Here is a 22,261-nt window from a genome sequence, read left to right on the forward strand (position 1 = left end):
ATATGCAAAGCAACGCAAACATCATTGAGAACACATATTTCTTTGTAATGATAAAATACAGCACCTGTAGGCAGCAAAAGAAAGTAAACAACATAACAAAGCCTTTTAGTTGTAATACAATGGGTGTGTCCAGGGTGGGATAACTGGATGAAGATTCAATGGATTGTAACCAAATATGGGTTTGAAACGGTAACTCTACCCAAAAATTACTACTTATTTTTCCATGGTAATAAATTCCTTGCATAACTGTTCATCTCCTATACATAAAATATAGTTTATGATGCTGATGGAAAAAGAGGAAAACAGAATATTTGACATTGTCAAAAAGTTCTATTCCTTTATAATCTATTATAATATTGCCCACCCCTAGCAGAAATCTCACCTTCATCATTAGCCATTTGCGGTGAACGGCCATGCTTTCTTAAAGTGCTTTCACTCCTCATTGACTGGACACACATTCAGAGTGCATCTGAACTCAAACTTTGTTCAGTGCTCATGACACTCCCACAAGTCACACCACCCTGGGTGGTGAGCAATATTGCAGGAATCTATATATATATATATATATATATTCTACACAATGCTTTTGGTCGTCCTACTGTGTCAAAAAGTAAGAAAGCCCATAGGCACCTGCTAAAAATCAAGGAATCCACTCCATTTCCTGTTATGATTCTGAGGGAGCAAAGCTGCATGCAAAGATATATTGTTATTTATTGGCTCTACCATACTTATCAATTCCTGACATGATGGCTGCAACAAAAATAAATGAGTCTGGATCAGATCGATGCCCAATGACTGCGACGGAAAATGGAACAAGGCATGGTGAAAGAGGAATCCCATCTTCAGAGGAATTGGATTTTTAAAAGATTTAACTGAGCACGCCTGTTATGCATGTCGTCCGCAGCTTCTAATGCACAGATTTCTCAACAGCCAATAACTCTGCTCAGCAGTGCCGAGCAGCAGTGAAAGATGCACAGGGTCAATACATTTGGTATATTAGCACACACATGCATAATGCTCTCACACATACAAACACAGTTGCCTTGTGGGTTTTCCCATTTTCCCATCGAGTCTTATTAACGTCATTTAACAGCCATGATTGAGGTAGCCTGATCTCAACTTCTTCTCTGACAATCTTTGCTCACAAATCCATTCAATTGCTCCAATCACTCCTCACACAGAGCCAATATTCTACAGTGAGACAAGCCTTATTTCCCACCGCATTAATGAACTCTTTCATTTGAAAGCCTGTGACTGTCTGGCCCCTTGATTGCAAACCCAAGGCCAATGGGCTTCAGTGACAGCTCCTTGAAAATTAAAAGCATCAATCAAGACAGGAGCAGAACAAATGTGGGATGTTTTCACATCCTTCTGTCCACCAGACAGAACAATGCAAGCTAAATGAGTTCGAAGGCCATGTTGTCGAAGGCATGTCATGTTTTTTTTGGGAGGAGTTTGCAACATGAAGATTATATGTCAGTTAAGAGATTAGCTCCACCGTATTTAACTATAATAAAACTGTGCTGATAATTGTGCATTTTAATAGTGAAACACCATAAATGTACATATAACATAAGTACAGTTAGTTAAATGTTGCATCAGTGGTAGTTACGTTATACCATTTTTTCCCCAAAATGTTGTCTTGTTACAAACAATATTTCACTACATGTTTTTTATAAAAATATAAAAAGTAAGATGTGCATTTCTGTTTAAATCCATCAAAGCCAAAATTTTGTAGAACCACTTGCAGCTTTAAGAAAGCTTTGACAGTTGCAAGTCCTCTGAGGTACGTCTCCATCAGCTTTGCACATCTATAGACTTAATTTTTTTGCCCATTTGTCTTTGCAATAGCTCAGTATGTACATTGCCACATTGAGCTATTACATTTGGGTACTTTGACTAGACAATTCTCAGACTAAATGTTTATGGTCATTGTGCTGCTGGAAAATGAACCTTCATCCCAGTTTGAAGTCTGGAGTTTTTTTCTTTCAGGACTGCCCTGTATAGGAATGTATGTGCCCATCAACTCTCAGCTTCAGTGTCCCTTCTAGATGACTTCTGAAGACAGTTGGCTGCACTGGAATGTATGCAGAGTGATCAGAGTAAACAGGTTGAAATGCACACCAACATTTTCTTATTTGGGAGAATTTCTGAAAACCATGTATTATTTTCTTTCTGCCTCACAATCATGCCCTACTTTTAGCTTGTCTATCTCAAACCCAAAGAAAAACATGAAAATAAATCGCTCTGTAACTTGAGGTGCATGAATACTTTTGCAAGGCGCTGTTACTCAAATGTCTTATAAGAGGTGATGATAGCTCAGATCTTTACATGTTTGTGGTACAAAAACTCATCAGGGGACAGTAGAGGAATTCAGTGGATAAACTTGACCTGTAAGAATGTGTGGGAAAAAGGTGCCAGTGCCGGATGACATAATCTCTGTCTAAATCAATTTCTGTATGAGAGCACTCGACTCAGTTCAATATGTAGCTGCAGGGCTGCTGTTAAGTGGCTGCTGCCACAAACCTATTAATTCATTTGGTGCTGGGTGCTGCTGTGGTTTTAGAAATGAATATAGATGTCTTGAAAATAACACCAACAACTCAAGATGACTTTAATCCTTTTAAATGTGTCTATAAACTGAACAAAACTCCAAACTGAGAACAGTCAGGAAAATATAGAACGTATTTGAGTGATTTTATTACAGCAAATTTCCAAACAGTATCACTGAAGAGGTTCTCTGATAAAATGGTGACACGCAACTTGCGGGGCTACAGCACCCTCTATAACTCGCTTCTAGTGGATGAGAGAAGGTTTTAACTTTGCATCAGTGTCACTTGCTGATTCCCAAATATGTTCAGCTGGCAAACGCTAATCTGATTAGAGCCAGAGGGGGGACTTCAACATCCATATGGACAATCATAATCCATCATCAGTCTAAGCAGGGGGAGAGGAGAGGGAATGCGATGGAGAAGAAGCGATCACTCTGCAGAAATGATTGAACAAACTGAGCTCGGGATCTTCTCGCCTTGCTATTTACCCATCACACAATCACGCACGCTGCTGGCGCACAGAAGCCCTTTGTGATTGCACGCAGTGTTACACAATTACAACGGAAACAAAATGATGCGTAAAATTGCTATCACACAGATCGATCTGCGCTCGGATTTTTCGGGGGTAATGAAAAATGTGTGACTTCAGCAGTCCAGCTGCATCGCCGTACTGTAGCCGTTCCAGCACAGATTCCGACCACAACGAACGCAGAAACAGCACCTGAGATTCATGCGTAACTCGGAGAGAGATGTGCTCTCCCCAAATGCGCATTTATTGAGTGCCGCATATAAGGAGACGACGGTTCCATTCTAACAAAACAAACCACTAGTAACTGATGTAGATTTGTAGAAATAGATGGCTAGCGTCAGTGCAAAATTAACTGGACATTCTCAATCTGATTTCAGCACGTACACACACAGCATCCAGTACAACTTTGGCAACAGAAAGAAGGAATCATTAATCAAACTTACCCACAAGCAGTTTCCAAAATGATAGAATCCACTCTGCAGTTAGTTGCAATAACCTCAGACCATCACTGTTATCAGAATCTCTTCTGCTCCACAAAGTAAACTAAAAGCGGCTTTTTGAGGAAATATTCCACTTCTCTCAAAAAAACGCGGTGTCTTGCCTCAGAATTACATATTGCCAGTCCCCGCTGGCGCAAAATGGAGCGCAAAAACCCCTGCAGGCGGTTACTTTCAAACAGCAGCAAATAAGAAAACGAAGCAAATCATGACAGGACGTAAAGAAAACCGAATTGCAATAGATAAATGAATGCAGGACAAAATTCGAGTATTGGTGTGATTATCCAGGTAAAGCAGGAGCTCGGACGCTCGCAGCTCCGCGCAGATGAGTTGAGCTTTAAGCGCGACCACAGAAGCGCCTAATTCTGAAGTGAAGGGCAGGAAAAAAAAAGAAAAGACACGGTTCCTCTCCCTCTCCACCAGCGTGCAGCTGGATCTGTGCTTAAATGTGTCACAAATTACTCCAATCTGCACCGGATATAATGGGAGCTCCTATCAAAATAAATCCTAGCTGGCTTGGAAGTATGTGGTCATATGAAAAATGAAGAGATCATACCTCATTTCTTTTTATTTGAGAATGAAACAGTCTCATTCTTCCATAGCAATGTAATGCTCCGTAAATATTTTTTTAAGGATCCATATGTATCAGGAATTGTTTTGTTTTGAAAAACAAAATGATAGGAAGCTTTCTTTTTCCTTTAACTTGAAATATTGCTTCTGCGTTTCTCTGAAATCCTCGTTCTTAATTAGTCTCGAAAGTCTCAACCAAACATTCACAGCAATTGGTGCACTCTTATTGTTGAATAAATACAAAACGTGGTAATCGTATTTATTTTTTTGGTTAAAAAAGCTTTACTGGATGAGCAGACACGCAATTCCATGCAGTTTAAGTTTGCAGCAGGTGCGACGCTAGGATTTATACTTTCCAGGTGCCCTATGCCCAGCAGAAATCTGATATGAGTGGTTTCCAGCTAATTTAACATGAGTGAAAAAAAAAACATCTTTTTAAATATGCAACCCATGTTGAACAAGCTTCAGTAAAGTGCACATTTATAGTTGTGTTCAAAATATTAGTAGCCCAGGATCAAAAACAAGGTCAATCACTATTTGATGTTATTTCTACATGCAAAATAATTTACTAGTAGGTGTAGTAGCATAATAGAAAACTAACAGACACAACAGTCATGACATGCACGTTGTTCATTCTCATTAATTAAAAAGGGGTGGGTCTACAGTATGGAGTTCAATCATTGAGGTCATACCTTCTATCAAAAATACATGACCCTTGTTTAAGGAAGATGGCAGCAAATGTACAGGCTGGTTACAATGGATTCTTCCTGAAGATCAGAATAAAATACACCCAGACACTGTTCACAATAACAGCACATAAAGTGAGAATATATAAAAGAAGTCCAAAACATTGTAGGGTGCTCAGCAAATGATCTCAAATGCTTTCGAATGGAAACCAAAAAGACATGGGGAGACCCGTAAACTACCATTTGAATGGACTAACGAACAGTTAAAATGGCAGAGTCAATAAATCATGCAATAGATAAATGAATGCAGGACAAAATTTGAGTATTGGTGTGATTATCCAGGTAAAGCAGGAGCTCGGACGCTCGCAGCTCCACGCAGATGAGTTGTGCTTCAAGCACGACCACAGGAGCGCCAAATTCTGAAGTGAAGGGCAGAAAAAAAGACAAGACATGGTTCCTCTCCCTCTCCAGCGTGCAGCTGGATCTGTGCTTAAATGTGTCACAAATGACTCCAATATGCACCAAATATCATGGGAGCTCCCATCAAAATAAACCCTAGCTGGCTTTGAAACGTGGTCATATGAAAAATGAAGAGATCATTACTCATTTTCTTCCATTTGCCATTTGAGAATGAAACAGCCTCATCCTTTCATAAAATGGCAGAGTCAATAAATGATTAGCTCATGGGCGATCAAAGATCAACAGTTACCAGTAAGCGCACTGAAAATTAGAAGACGCCTATAAGAAGCCTCTGCAAAGTCCCACAGTTGGGAAAAGAGCATGTGCCGAAGAGAATAAAAATTTACCACAGAACAGACTAACAGGCCTGTTCTTTTTGGGTCTGTAGATTCTTTAAGACAACCCCAACAAACTAAATTTAAGCCACAGTACACAATGAAGCGATGTGGCTTAGGCATCACGATATAGTAATATTTCTCATACTATGGTGTTCGTGACTATTTATCCCAAACCAGGCATAATTGATCAGTTTTTACACATCAAAATTCTAGAAGAGGTGTTGACTGATGTTCAATAGCAAATCCCCTTGAAATTGGTAAGTAAAGATTAATCAACTTCCTGAACTTTACACCATCAGGAAACGTTTATGGTGATATCAAACATGTCATTTCTGAGGCAAAATAATATTGATTTTTTGTCTTCATTTTTTTTTATGTCTTAATTTTAAACACATTGTGCAGTGTTCACAAAACATTTCCATATATGCATATAGAGACTATTAAAATTACTTAGAGTAGTACTCACCATTTAAATGTACCACTCTTATTTTGAACAGGTGTGCTTTAAATAAATTAGAAATTAGTACAAATACCTGTGGGTCATTAAAAAATGTTTGCATGTGCATTCAAAACTGACAAATTCAAAAAGATGGGTTATGTAAAGCGACAGATGTAGTTCGCCATATTCGATAATTGTGAACAACTACATAAATAATCATTAATGTATTACTTTACATAATGTTTTTATCCTGTTCTGGCTTGCAAAGGTTGCGGATCACCAAAAAAAGAAGTGGTACCCTCTACAGATCACCAATTCATCACATGGACAATCAATATACACAAATCCATTAACCCAGATTCATAAAGTAGTCAGCAGGATTAAGTGAAGAAAATTGAGAAATGTACAAGCTTCAATTCAATCAATTTAACTGTAGGCAATTTTTCTACATTGCATGCATACTTACTTTTATGAAGTTTCATCACCCATGGACATTGATGTAAATAAACATGTGCTCCCAAAGGGAATGGAAATATACTGGCATTTAAAGGGTTTAAATTCTCATTATATAATTATCTTTTACATGCATATTTCCAGCTAAAGGGATTTTAAAAGTCTGACCTATTTAAAGAGGAAATATATCAGTGTATAACTTTTTTAGGAGATTTTAGGAAGCTGATCATTTTTGTCATCAGGATCTTGGGTTGTCCAGTGTGACAATGAAAACAAAAAAAAAAACATAATTGATGCATCAAAACCAGGGTTGCTACCAATGAGAAACACCAGTGGGGCTAAGGACACACACTTTGATATGGTTTTAAGAGCTTAAACTCCATAAAATACAATATAATTATTATTATTATTATTTTAGACATAAACAGTTTTACAAAAAGACTAATTTGAAATGGAACAACAGAATATAGATTTTAATGCAGATTTTAGGAAGCAGACATTATTTTTGCCCTTAGAACCTCAAGCCTAAAGTAATTGTAAAGGACTGACATGTACCAAGTGGAATATATATATATTTTCCCCAGGGACAAATGATGTTTGATCTAATGTTTTTTATACCTAAAAATAAATATTTTTAAATTTAGTAAGATATACTTCCTGTCTGTGCCATGTGACCCACTGTCCAAAGTTATTCCCAGGCAGGTCTCAGTGTAGGAGTCAGAGCCATATAGAGAGCAGCTGAAACACTAGTTATTAACTTTTACGACATTCAAAGCAAACTCTTCAAGTTTACTAAACAGGTTTTTTCTGTCCAGATACTTGACACTATTAGGATTGCCTGGAATGGTACTGAAAAATATTTCTTTAGAAATAAAAGGCTCTCTTGCATAAACTATTGTTGGGAAAACTATCTGAATGAATGAAATGCAACAAACATCCCCAGTAGGAATTTTCATAGCAGACATACTTTTATTGGGGGTTCTACAAACAACATCTTGTCCACAGTGGGTCTAAATTAGCCTCAGATTTGCAGGTAGATATGCTGTCATGGAAGTAAAACAGGGAAAAGCTGATGTATATACTCTCCCTCCCAGGTCAGTTAAGCCAAAGCAGGTTGTTTAAAACAACAACACATAGCAGCATGCTGAAAATTAAAATTCCTCTAAAAGGTAGGCCAAAGGTAGAATTAGCTTAAAATGATCATCCATTCGATACTAAACAATCCATAAGTGACGGTCAAATTATACATGTATATACAAGTGAATGCAAGTGAAAGCAAATTTGAAAGCTTTAAAAAAAAATGTTTTTAATTTGTGTTTTTAAAAAACAGGTTTTAAATTGATGCTGAAATGCCCAAAAAAGACTAAATTGTAGTTATCAGTGTTTCATAAGAAGGTACAAAAACTGTTTTAAGAACAATGTGCAATAATTGAAGCATACTGACAAAAACATGCTGACAAAATCTCATTTAATTATGCACAGTAGTTATGCATGACCTGCCAGAAAGTATACCCTTCCAGGCAACAGAAATTCAATGCTGTGCTAAAACAAACTCAGTGTTTCCCTTTGCTATTTTGAAGGCTTATGAGAACAATCCAACATTCATCACTTTAAATAAATGACAAAAAGTGACAATAACCATGTCCTAATTATATATTGTTTTATTAGGAAATTTAGAACGACCGAGTTGATCCAATGATTCTGTTTTTTACATGACAAATTAAAAAAAGCTACAACTGTTGCTCATCCACCTTCCTCGTTTTGATTACCAACTAAAATGCTAAATATAAATATAAATCCCTTAAGGCGAGGAAATAACAGTAACACTGCCTTGCTGTTCTCCTGGACAGAAAATGTTTTACAGAAACGGAGGACTTGTAGGTAAGCAGGCCTCCCTGTCCACCCACCAACCTGACTGTGAAAAGGGACTCATTTGATTGCCCCCTCACTGGGCCACCCCTGTCAAGACTTTGGCCTCTAGCTCAGTGATTCTGTGAGGCGAATTTCGATAAGGGGAGGGCTTCAAGGGGGGAGAAAGAACACCCTTCTTGGACTGAAACTGTGTACTTGTGAGCTTTCTTTGTCATATATAGATCCTGATGTGAATAGAAGTCCCTTAATGAGTAAGGGAGTGGACAAACACTTCATTGATTCCCCCGTTCCATTCATGGTTTGCTTGCTCAAAATGCCCTCAACTTAATCAAGCACTTAGTGTGTAGCTTTGTAAAGCCTATCAAGCATTGAATTTCTTTTTACTGATTATTTTTTCAAGTCAGTTTCAACTGAGTGTGTGACACACTCATGGTGACCTGGAAAAGCCCCACCTTCTGGCTCCCTAATATCTCTATAAAGCCCAGTCAGAAAAATAACTTATGAGAACCATTAAGAATGTACACAGACAAAGAAATCAGTGTAAAAAACTTTTGGCTAGGATTTCCACATTTTTTCCAAAACGTAGTCTAAACACCAAAAAAAAAATACATTTTATCAAATGTGAATCAGAGATAATCCAATGCAGTCCCAGGGGGCACCCATCCTTGAGTCACTGGACATGCAAATAAGCAAGACAAAACATTTTACAGATTTTTCCAAATGTATTTGGACCCGCCTACACCTTCTGTGCCCTGGGCAGTGAGCCATTTCACCCATTTCATGAACCTCCAGTGGACACCCTGGAAGAGTGATAGAGTAAAATCCCATATCTGAATGTTGGGTTTCTATTTTATGCTCATCTGCTGTGGGAAATAATCAAATAGCACAGCAACATTTGGACTGGCTTTTATTTTCAAATGCCACCCTTTAACAAGAGAATCACTTTCCCGCCTACAAAACAAGGCTGTTTATAACCTTCTGACAGACAGCACAGGACTGCCATTTTCCGTTGACAGCGTGAGTGTAAAGCTTTCTACTGTTCCAATTAAAAATGACATATTTACTGGTGTTCTGTATGAAAAACATGTCATGAGTTTCTACAGAATAGAACGTGTTGAAAATAGTTTCCCCCTTCATGTTAAAAGTTAGAAAATTTTACAGTAGCAGCATTAAATTTAGCTTACACCTAAGATGGAGGATGGATGATAAAAGGAGAAATAGTTCTAGTGCATATCAATGACTTATTAATGACTTATATGAAAGTGTATGCGACTGAGTAACAGCATTAGCACAAATCTACAACTCTTGGGGGAACTAGACTCAGATCTGTAATTAGCAGCTGGTGGTTTCTACGTTAAATATTGAAATCTGAAGAAAAATATTGACATGAAAATGAAAAACATACCTGAATAAGATCTAAACTACAAAAAATGTCATAGGAGAGCAACATTGTTTATTTTAATGATTCTTATCCAGAAAGCAGAATCCAATCAAATGTTTACAGTTATCAGAGATCAACATTAGAAGCTTTGACCAAGGTTCCCACACCATCGAAAAAGGCTTGCATGTGATTCGATGATTGAACTGGAAATTAGGGCTGGATAACATGCTTATCGGCCACTTTTTTGGGTACACCCGCTCAACTGCTTTTACTGGTGTCAGGGAGAGAAGCTCTCAACAAATTTCTTGAAAAGCAGTTGTCATCATGAGTAAACTAGTTTCTTCCATCATTGTGTCTCTGATGGATCCCATCATTAAGTATAAACCAATAGTTTAAATGGAAACTGTACAAATGTATGCTTTAGTAAGCATTTGTTAAGTCTCAGGTTTTGAGGACTGTGGCCAGGGATCTATGTTTTATACCCGCATTCATAAGTTTCGGTATTTGGTTCTAAATTCTAAGCGAAAGCTGCAAATTAAAATAAATATAAAAATGTATTTTAAAAAAAATTGGAGGATAAATATGGAGCATGTGTTTGGTTATTTTAAACCAAAGAGAAAAACTCCCAACATGCTAATGTCCTCCCCTGATGACTTGCCCCTTGTTTTAAGTTTACTTATAATATAAATTCTAGTCTTGAACTTCTGCTAATTAGCAAAGCAACATTTCCAGGAGAGCACTCAAATGTAGGCTTGGACCTGATTAGACAGCTGTAATTAAGAAATAAACAACCCACCACATTAACAGTGTCTGCTTTTAAGTGAAAAAAAGATTTGGCATATAGTGTTACCAGATTTCTTCATTGGAACTCTATTTTTAACGTAAGACATGTTGAGGAGAAAATGAAGAAAATCTGATGTGGCCTTGCTAGCATGTTTTGTTCCAGACAAACATACAGTCATGTGAAGAAATTAGGACCTTTCTAATGAATATTCAAAACAAATGGATATTTCTTATCACTTTTAACAATGCTAAACAATTCAAGAAATACTATTAAAAAAAAAAGGAAATAGAAGACCTCTAACAAATTGCTATGAGTAATTAAAAATTTCTGATAAGGAATAAACCCACTTAAAATGGCTGACAGCACACACAGACATATAACATCATAACAACATAATAAACAACATAATAAAACCACCATCACTCAACATGTTGCAAAAAATGTTCCCTGTTTTAAACCTCAGATAATTGCTTGGTGTGCTCCTGAATGTTGAACATCAGCCATTTCACTCTACTTTTATTATAGTCCACAGGCGAAAGACACTCAAAAGGAATGCCAACATACCCAGGTCTGGCTGTCCAAGCAAGTTCACCCTGAGAGCAGACCGCAAGAACCTCCACCCAACTATGAAGCGTAGGGTTGGAAGTGTCACAGTTTAGGGATGCTTTGCTGCAGCAGAACCTGGCCGGCTCACCATCAGGGAACCCACCATGAATCTTACTGTGTATCAGAGAGGGATTGAGAAAAATATGAGACATTCTGTGAAAAAGAAAAAAAAAAAAAAAGCTGAAGCAGAACAGGACCCTGCAACATGACACCAAAGTCAAAGCCCAAACTTGTAATCTTATTGAGATGCTGTACATGAAAAACTCCTTCAAACTTCCCACAGCTAAAGGTTAGGAGTGGGACAAACATTTCTCGCCAATCTCATGGATTCCTAGACAAGAAATTTCTCATTAAAGTTACTTAATCAAAGGGGACAACACTGGTTTTTAGGGGGTGAGCTGGTTACAAACACAATTTTGATTAAATATTTTTTGTTTAATGACTAAAACAATAAATCTTTTGTAGTTTACTTATAATTGAATCAGTTTTTTCAAGAGTTCAAAATAATCTGTGAAAAAAACCTGAATATTTAACTGGGTGATCTAATATTTCGACAAGCCTGTAAATTAACATTATTTCGGGTCTTTCACTGGTATCCCAAAAAAACTTTGTTACCTTATATGTATTATTCTCCACCATGTAAACCTAGGTGAACCAAACTGCAGCAAACTGAAAAGAAAGCCATATTACTACTTTTTTTCTCCACAGCCACATCAACCTCAGATAAAGTGGGAGTGAAATTCAGACATCATTTGAAGATTAACTGTTTTCAGAGAGAGCTGCACATTTAATTGGGGTAATGAGGTCACTGGAGGAAGACTTGAAGCCCTTCACCAATTAAGCTACCTAGCAAACAGAATACCAAACAAGGCTGAGTGGAGGACATCCGCATGAAGATGTTATTACAACATACCTCATGGATTAGCATGACCCTTAGTGTTATACAAATACTGCATGTCTTAATTTGTTCCTGTGGTTGAACAATGATTCAGAACATAAGTTAACAATGTTTAACAAAAAGGAAGTTGAACAAACACTCATTGTAGGAGGTCCAAAACAACAAAGCATGCATACTTTCTTATTGTACTAAGTAGTAAGTGTGACTGAAAGCATTTACAATTAGAGTATTTTTTCAATTTTTGATTTTAGAAACCCATCTGCACAGTCAGCAGTATTTTAAACAGCTCAGTGTTTCAGTTCAGTTTACAGATCACACATTACCATTAGGTGGAATAGCTTTTGACCCTGCTGCTGAGCAGCAGAAGCAGAAGCAGAAAAAGAAAAACAATTACTACTTACATTTGACTTCAAATAATTACAAATTACACCAACAAAGCTGCTGAGCTAACATCCAGAACAAAAGGTAATTTAAACAAACTGACTTGAAATCTCAGCATCATTTTAAAGATGAATGTCCACAAGTAAAATATACCCTGTTCTTAGATGGCAGGGCTGAAGAAATGCCAGAAAACAATCCTAAATACATTTAGGAGTGGACCATTTCAATGCTGCCTGGATCTTTTATTTGTGTTTTATTCTGAAACCTGTCCACACCCACATGCCCGTATTCAGAGTCAACCCTTTGAAAACATTCAGTCAGAAATACCTTTGAGAGAGCCAACGCATTTACTGATTTTCTTTTACAACAGGGGTGCCCATCTCTAGTTCTTAAGAGCCACTATTCTACAACTACCAGATGCATCCCTTCTCCAACACGCCTGAAACAAAAAAAATGGCTAGTTGCCAGGCCACTACAGAGCTGAAGGCCATGCATGTGTTGGAGCAGGGATGCATCTAAACATTGCAGGATAGTTGCTCTCAAAGACAGGAGTTGGGCACCCCTGTTTTACAAAGAGCTCAGCAGAAATATGTAGAGGGAGTTTGCTGAACTATATAACATGTTAAACTCATTCTGATCCAAAATGGTTCAGTTTTTATAAAGTTTAGACAATGGCTTCAAGGGGGTTTATCTGTAGGTCTTAATAGGATTTATCTGTGTGCAGAAATGTTTAATAGCAGCAGAAGCTGTCGCCATTTTATTTATTCAAGGTGGCCATGTTGGATTTTGAGGTGAGGGTTGGTGAAGATGGTTTTGGTTTTTTTCCTGTTGTGCTACCGCTTGAAAATATCAGTCAAGATGGTGGTGTTTGTAAAACATGGTGGAAACATGGTGGACAACAGCAACATCATTTTAGCTTTGGATTGTCAAAGAGATGAAATAAAACTTATGTCTTATGTTTTTCTTTTCTATTTTTAAAGAACTAGTTTAGAGTCAGTACTTTATGCTTTCACCTCAGTTGAACCAGTACTTAAACATAATCTTTGAGGGTCTTTGATGTTTTACTTATGCAGGCCATTTCACAATTGCTGTCCCTGTGTGGTGCATTCTTCTCATAATGATAACAGTCAGAGCATGTAGCAAAGAGGACATACCCTCTTGGGTGGAGATGAATATGCTTCTCTTTTTGGAGGTGATGTCACCATGCAGGCGATGTATAATTTACTGCTTATATCATATTCAGCTCAGCTCCCCAAAGATGATTTAATGGACTGCTTCTTGACATTAAGTTTGAATGTGGCAAATGCAAGATCCGAAGAACCGTAGCACAAATCTTTTTCCATCTTCGCCTTCAGGGAAGAGACTGAAAAAATCCTTCATTTTTAAAATGTTTAAAACTAATATTTCAGTTAGAGAAATTGCAGCTTAAAATTGTAGTTGCAAACGATTTAAATATTCCTCTTCTAATAACTTCTGTTGCTGCTTTCCCCTGTTCAGGTTCTCAGTGTTCTTTGGCTTGACCTCAATTGCTCATTCACAGAAGAACCAATAAAGAGAAGCAGAATATTGTAGCAACACATTTTTACAATACATCACAAGACTTTTTTCATCTTTAATCTGACCTATACCCTACATGATTTAACTAAAAATCAAATCTGTTGTGAGGAAAATATTTAAAAAAATAAAAGCTGTGATAACCTGGTTGCATAAATGTGCACAACCTTAAATAAATATTCATCTGAAGCAACTTTTGGTTCAGCAGTCAATCTTTGGCTAGAATCTGTAAGCATCCAAATCTCAACTTCTGCTCTACTGTTCAAAACTTATCCAAATCTGTCAGATTGTGAAGAAATCTCAAGTGACCCCACTTACCTGCCGTATAGTTTAGTTCCAATACTTAAAATGTGTCCTTGATGCTACAAATGGTTGGCATGATTTCACTGGACAAAGGTATATACACTGCTCAAAAAAATAAAGGGAACACTCAAATAACACATCCTAGATCTTAATGAATGAAATATTCTCATTGAATACTTTGTTCTGTACCAAGTTGAATGTGCTGACAACAAAATCACACAAAATCATCAATGGAAATCAAATTTATTAACCAATGGAGGCCTGGATTTGGAGTCACACACAAAATTAAAGTTGAAAAACACACTACAGGCTGATCCAACTTTGATGTAATGTCCTTAAAACAAGTCAAAATGAGGCTCAGTATTGTGTGTGGCCTCCACGTGTCTGTATGACCTCCCTAAAACGCCTGAGTATGCTCCTGATGAGACGGCAGATGGTCTCCTGAGGGATCTCCTCCCAGACCTGGACTAAAGCATCCGCCAACTCCTGGACAGTCTGTGGTGCAACGTGACGTTGGTGGATGGAGCGAGACATGATGTCCCAGATGTGCTCGATCGGATTCAGGTCTGGGGAACGGGCGGGCCAGTCCGTAGCTTCAATGTCTTCATCTTGCAGGAACTGCTGACACACTCCAGCCACATGAGGTCTAGCATTGTCCTGCATTAGGAGGAACCTAGGGCCAACCGCACCAGCATATGGTCTCACAAGGGGTCTGAGGATCTCATCTCGGTACCTAATGGCAGTCAGGCTACCTCTGGCGAACACATGGAGGGCCATGCGGCCCTCCAAAGAAATGCCACCCCACGCCATTACTGACCCACTGCCAAACCGGTCATGCTGAAGGATGTTGCAGGCAGCAGATCGCTCTCCATGGTGTCTCCAGACTCTGTCACGTCTGTCACATGTGCTCAGTGTTAACCTGCTTACATCTGTGAAGACCACAGGGCGCCAGTGGTGAATTTGCCAATCCTGGTGTTCTCTGGCAAATGCCAAGCGTCCTTCATGGTGTTGGGCTGTGATCACAACCCCCATTTGTGGAAGTCGGGCCCTCATACCATCCTCATGGAATCGGTTTCTAACCGTTTGTGCAGACACATGCAAATTTGTGGCCTGCTGGAGGTCATTTTGCAGGGCTCTGGCAGTGCTCCTCCTGTTCCTCCTTGCTCAAAGGTGGAGGTAGTGGTCTTGATGTTGGGTTGTTGCCCTCCTATGGCCTCCTCCACCTGTCTCCTGGTAGCGCCTCCAGGCTCAGCAATGGTAGGCCGGCCTGATATTAAACCCTATGAATTAGGACTGGCATGTCACTTAAGTTTATGTGTATGTGAGTGTAGATGAATGTATTTTTTTGGCAACATAATTTGAGGCTGCCAAGTGCCTGACAGTAAGAGTGAAGGAGATACAGGAATTTCTGAAATGTTCTGATTAGTACTAGTTCTGTTCTACATATGACAGTCTCCTAGTCTCTGAATGTCTGGACATACAATGTTTATTTCACATGTTTTGTTTACTATATAATTCCATGTGTGTTCATTTACAGTTTTGATGCCTTTGGTGAGAATCTACAATGTAAATAGACATGAAAATAAAGAGAACAATTAAGTGAGCAAGTGTATCTGAAACGTTTGACTGGTAGTATATATTGTCCATATTGTTCAACCCATAGGTCAGGTTAAAAGGGAGAAGCTTTTCAACCATTTTCAACCATTGTTTTTTTACAGGTGAAACGATTATACAACAGTGATTTTATAAAACAAAAATTTGACGCACAAGTTTGAGTTTAATTTGGATTTTAAAATTAAACATACTGGCTCCAACATAGACAACACATTCAACAAGTTAACGAAAATATTTCAATTCACTAAGTTAAACACATAATATGGATTAATTATACACAGACTGATGTTTCAAGCCTTTGTTTCAGGTAATTAGGATGATTTTCAGCTTACACCTAAGGAAAACATGGCCTTTCAGTTTGGAATATTACAATAGACATTTTAACACAGAAATGTGAACTTAATAAAAGTATGTTTAATACCTGCTTAAAGGTTGATTTTTTCAAAAGGGACTTTTAATCAAATTATCCTAGAGGCTATGTTGTCTGGGGCCTAAATGCCCCTGGTAGGGTCTCCCATGGCAAACAGGCTCTAGGTGATGGGTCAGACAAAGAGCGGTTCAAGAATCCCTCATGAGGACGAAAATATCGAGGCACGTGACGTCGCCCAGTACGGGGTCCCACCCTGGAGCCAGGCCTGGGGCCAGGTCGCTCCTCGTGGCACCCGGCCGGGCCAAGCCTGAACGAGAGACGCGAGGCCATCCCCCAGTGGGCCCACCACCTGCAGGGGGAAACGTGAGGGACTGGTGCAAAGAGGATTGGGTGGCGGACGAAGGTGGAGACCTCAGCGGCCCAGTCCCCGGATGCTTAGGCTGGCTCTAGGGACGTGGAATGTCACCTCGCTGGGGGGAAGGAGCCTGAGCTTGTGCAGGAGGTCGAGAGATATCGACTAGAAATAGTCGGGCTCGCTTCCACACACAGCATGGGCTCTGGAACCCATCTCCTTGAGAGAGGTTGGACTCTCTTCTACTCTGGAGTGGCCCACGGGGAGAGGCGGTGGGCTGGTGTGGGTTTGCTTGTTGCCCACCAGCTCAGCCGTCTCGTGTTGGGGTTTACCCCAGTGTATGAGAGGGTCATATCCCTGCGCCTTCGGGTTGGGGAGAGGTCTCTGACTGTCGTCTCGGCCTACGGGCCGAGCGGTAGTGCGGAGTACCCGGCCTTCTTGGTGTCCCTGTCGGGGGAGCTGGATAGTGCCCCTCCCGGGGACTCCATTATTCTGCTGGGGGACATCAACGCCCACGTGGGAAATGACAGTGACACCTGGAGAGGCGTGATCGGGAGGAATCCCGATCTGAATCCGAGTGGTGTTTTGTTATTGGACTTCTGTGCTAGTCACAGATTGTCCATAATGAACACCATGTTCAAACATAAGGGTGTCCATCAGTGCACTTGGCACCAGTACACCCTAGGCAGGAGGTCGATGATCAACTTTGTTGTCGTATCATCAGACCTTCGGCCGCATGTTTTGGACACTCGGGTGAAGACAGGGGCTGAGCTGTCCACTGATCACCACCTGGTGGTGAGTTGGATCCGTTGGAGGAGGAGAAAGCTGGACAGACTTGGCAGGCCCAAGCGCATAGTGAGGGTCTGCTGGGAACGACTGGCGGAGCCCTCGGCCAGGGATGTATTCAATTCCCACCTCCGGGAGAGCTTCGACCAGATCCCGGGGGATGTTGGAGACATAGAGTCCGAGTGGACCATGTTCTCTGCATCTATTGTCGATGCTGCTGCCCGTAGCTGCGGCCGTAAGGTCTGCGGTGCCTGTTGTGGCGGCAATCCCAGAACCCGGTGGTTGACACCGGCAGTAAGGGATGCTGTCAAGCTGAAGAAGGAGTCCTATCGGCTGTGGTTGGCTTGTGAGACTCCTGAGGTGGCTGACGGGTACCGTGAGGCCAAGCGTGCTGCGGCCCGGGCTGTGGCAGTGGCAAAAACTCGGGCCTGGGAGGAGTTCGGTGAGGCCATGGAGAAGGACTACCGGTTGGACTCAAAGCGATTCTGGCAAACCGTCCGGCGCCTCAGGAGGGGGAAGCAGTGCTTCGCCAACACTGTTTATAGTGGGGGTGGGAGGCTGCTGACCTTGACTGAGGACATTATCGGGCGGTGGAAGGAGTACTTGAAGGATCTCCTCAATTCTGCCATCACGCATTCCCTGGTGGAAACAGAGGCTGGGGACTCTGGGTTGGACTCTTTCATCACCCAGGCTGAAGTCACCGAGGTGGTTAAAAAGCTCCGTGGTGGCAAGGCTTCGGGGGTGGATGAGATCCGCCCTGAGTACCTCAAATCTCTGGATGTTGTTGGGCTGTCGTGGTTGACACGCCTCTTCAACATTGTGTGGCGGTCGGGGACAGTGCCTGTGGACTGGCAGACTGGGGTCGTGGTCCCCCTTCATAAGAAGGGCGACCGGTGGGTGTGTTCCAACTACAGGGGGATCATACTCCTCAGCCTCCCTGGTAAGGCCTACGCCAGGGTATTGGAGAGGAGAGTCCTGCCGATAGTCGAACCTCGGCTTCAGGAGGAGCAGTGTGGTTTTCGTCCCGGCCATGGAACACTGGACCAGCTGTATACCCTCTACAGGGTGCTCGAGGGTTCATGGGAGTTTGCCCAACCGGTCCACATGTGTTTTGTGGACCTGGAGAAGGCATTCGACTGTGTCCCTCGTGATGCCCTGTGGAGGGTGCTCCAGGAGTATGGAATTGGGGGCCCTTTATTAGGGGCCATCCGGTCCCTGTACGAGCAGAGCAGGAGTTTGGTCCGCATTGCCGGCACTAAGTCGGACCTGTTCCCGGTGCATGTTGGACTCCGGCAGGGCTGCCCTTTGTCACCGGTCCTGTTCATAACTTTTATGGACAGGATTTCTAGACGCAGCCAAGGGCCAGAGGGGGTCTGGTTTGGGGACCAGTGGATTTCGTCTCTTTTATTTTGCAGATGACGTGGTCCTGCTGGCCCCCTCTAGCCAAGACCTACAGCATGCGCTGTGGCGGTTCGCAGCCGAGTGTGAAGCGGCTGGGATGAAGATCAGCTCCTCCAAGTCCGAGGCCATGGTACTCGACCGGAAAAGGGTGGCTTGTCCTCTTCAGGTTGGAGGGGAGTTCCTGCCTCAAGTGGAGGCGTTTAAGTATCTCGGGGTCTTGTTCACGAGTGAGGGAAGAATGGAGCGGGAGATCGACAGACGGATCGGTGCGGCTGCCGCAGTAATGGGGGCACTGTGTCGGTCCGTTGTGGTGAAGAGAGAGCTGAGCCGAAAAGCAAAGCTCTCAATTTACTTGTCGGTCTACGTTCCTACCCTCACCTATGGCCATGACCGAAAGAACGAGATCCCGGATACAAGCGGCTGAAATGAGCTTCCTCCGTAGGGTGGCCGGGCACTCCCTTAGAGATAGGGTGAGGAGCTCGGCCATCCGGGAGGGGCTCGGAGTAGAGCCGCTGATCCTCCACATCGAGAGGAGCCAGTTGAGGTGGCTCGGGCATCTATACCGGATGCCTCCTGGACGCCTTCCCCGGGAGGTGTTCCAGGCATGTCCCACCGGGGGGAGGCCCATGGGACGGCCCAGGACACGCTGGAGGGACTATGTCTCTAGGCTGGCCTGGGAACGCCTTGGGCTCCACCCGGAGGAGATGGAGGAGGTGTCTGGGGAGAGGGACGTCTGGGCGTCTCTGCTGAGTCTGCTGCCCCCGCCACCCGGTCCCGGATAAGCGGAAGACGACGAGTACGAGTACTTTTAATCTGTCAAAAAAGCCTTATCGGAACACATGTTCTAATGAATATGACTCTACCTACACTTCCACTAATATTTACATAAATGTCCTTCAGGAAGTTGCAGAAAAACCACGATTGGTAGCCATTAGCACAATTTTGAATGGATGTTTTTTTCTTTATTTTTCTCAGTTTTTTTCAAGTAAGTTAACAGGAAATGGATGGAGAGAGGGGGAAGACATGCAGCAAACATCAACGGGCCTGGACTTGAACCCGTGACAGCTGCGCCGAGGACCAAGGCATACGTACATGGGTTGTGCACCATACCACTGCGCCACTGCCGCGCCCATTTTGAATGGACATTTGACCACTCATCACAAATGTAGAGCTCATTTAAAAGTTATTGGTTTTCTGGCACAGACACAGCTTTTAAGAATAGTCTATGAATGTTTGATGGGTTGAGATTAGGGCCATTCAGGAAGCTGAACGTAAGCCAAATTTATCCAGTTTTAATCTGTGTTTGTTTCAGCCATCCAGCTGTCGAGTGATTAGAAGATTGAAGAATTTGGAGCTTGGTCTCCTTCATTACTCTGTCCACTCTATCCACTAATATCACTGGTAGCAGACCTTCAGAGCAGACACAGCATTATACTAATACCATCAAATATTGGCACAGTTTACTAAAGTCTCGTTTTCTCCTCATATCCTCTCTCACACTTCTTGTTATTCTATCCAATCTGTTTCGCCTGACTATAACACCTTTCTCTAGAAGGTATCTGAACTTTCCGTGTGGGTACTGCAGTTGCAAATTGTAGTCATACTTGAAAGTGTAGATTTTTGACAAGCACTTCTTTTCTTTCTTTCTTCTTTCTTTCAACCTGCTTTGCTAGGTGTTTCAGGATCTTCTAGTTTATACTAAGCTTGAGCTTTGGTGGTTCCAAGATTGTTCCTGATCCTCCCAAGCAATTTCTCCTCAAACGACTGTGACCGTTTGGGTCAGACGGTTGAAACTCTGAAACAATTGGGAGTTTCAACCGGGCAATGACTCTAAAACACACAAACTAATACATTTCTAGAATGACACTGACCTCAGCCATATTGAATATTCATGAACGATGCTCAGAATCCAGGTTTGTGGTAGAAATCCTACCAATTTAGATGACCTTTACCTTTTCTGCTGAGAAGAATTGTTTAATATAAAGTAAAAATGTTGCCAAAGCCTTGCTTGAATAGATACATAAGGCTAACTTAAGCTTTTGCAATAGCCCGTAGACCAGCTCTTTTGAAAATGTAAGAACTTCGCTCATATCCAGGTCCGTGGCAGAAAACCAACCAATTCAGATCAGCTCCTCTGTTTAGAACAATTGTTCTTTTGAACATGTATGTATAACTAGTATGGATAGGAGGAAATCCCCAAACTAAAGTTTGCAGCTTATAACAGCAAGATCTTGATTCACAAAGTCATGCATATTTAAACCATTTGACATTTAAGTCATATTCTTCAGATTTTCAGTTGAAACGGATGATATCTGCTGTGTAACAGAAGAAAATTATGGAAAGCAAGCGCCATCCAGTTACCAGCCAGTTTATTGCATCTGAATATCCTTGTAGCTTTGTTTAGACAGAAAATGGCAGGCCTACTCTGTCCCAGTACAATGTTTCTTTCAGCATGCAAGGAAAAGCAACACATTGGGTGTTACTAAGCCACAATGAACCCCTGCTGCACTTAACATAGAGCAGCAGGGCAATTTGTGCACGAGAAAGCATGAGTTCACCAGCAGCAGAAATCTCCATGTCATGTTAGCTGCTGGAGTCCATTTACTGCAAGCTGCATGGTAAATTCCACTGGGGTGTAAAGCAGTCATGGGAACATTAGTTGTTTAGCCCTTTGTATCAGGGAGAAAATGTTTGCTTTGTGTTTAGCTCTGTGGCAAGCATCATAAAAAAGTGATTGTTTCCATAAAGGAGGCATCTAAACAAAATCCATACCAAGATTAATCTTGTGCTTGTCACTGGATGCCAACAGTAGTGCTCATAAAGAAATAAATGTTGCATATACAGATAAAGGTTCATATTTCTTATTGTACTCAAGCTTAAAACCCACACCGGTTTCAAACTAAAGAGACAGATGATGGCACCAAACTTCAATGTGCTAAACTTTGTGCAAGGACCTAAAGTAATAAACCAGTTGTACAAATTAGAGCTCAGGTCCTGCATCACAAATCTAGTAAAAATGCTGGGACCCCCCTGACTCAAGGCAAAAGATGCATGTATAGCACCCCCAAAGAGTTTTTGTTTTGATAGGCCAAATCATAATGAAAGTAGTTTCTGAGGGCAAGTGTTTGATGCATTTTTAAATATCTGAACTATAATGAAGAACGCAAAAAAACTTCACTGGATATCAGCTGGTCTCATCAGGTTTCGTTGTTAATCTGGTTTGGTTAATACACTGCTCAAAAAAAATAAAGGGAACACTTAAACAACACAATATAACTCCAAGTAAATCAAACTTCTGTGAAATCAAACTGTCCACTTAGGAAGCAACACTGATTGACAATCAATTTCACATGTTGTGCAACTGGAATAGACAACAGGGGGAAATCTTTGGTGATTAGCAAGACACACTCAATAAAGGAGTGGTTCTGCAGGTGGG

At 41.2% G+C, this 22,261-nt stretch overlaps 1 protein-coding gene across 3 annotated transcripts in view; it reads right to left on the bottom strand.

The window, feature by feature from the left end:
• Positions 1-22,261, bottom strand: part of LOC124861661 (interleukin-1 receptor accessory protein-like 1) — a 445,259-nt gene that overhangs the window by 359,867 nt on the left and 63,131 nt on the right. Inside the window, exon 1 of one of the 3 annotated variants that reach the window (XM_047355549.1) lies at positions 3,525-3,999. The exons of the other annotated variants lie outside the window; for them this stretch is intronic. The gene's annotated coding sequence lies outside the window, so the exon portion shown is untranslated. Of the gene's footprint in view, positions 1-3,524; positions 4,000-22,261 lie in introns of those variants that run through there. 3 annotated transcript variants of the gene reach the window in all.

Source organism: Girardinichthys multiradiatus, chromosome 24, assembly GCF_021462225.1.
Source record: "Girardinichthys multiradiatus isolate DD_20200921_A chromosome 24, DD_fGirMul_XY1, whole genome shotgun sequence".
Taxonomy (NCBI): Eukaryota; Metazoa; Chordata; class Actinopteri; order Cyprinodontiformes; family Goodeidae; genus Girardinichthys; species Girardinichthys multiradiatus.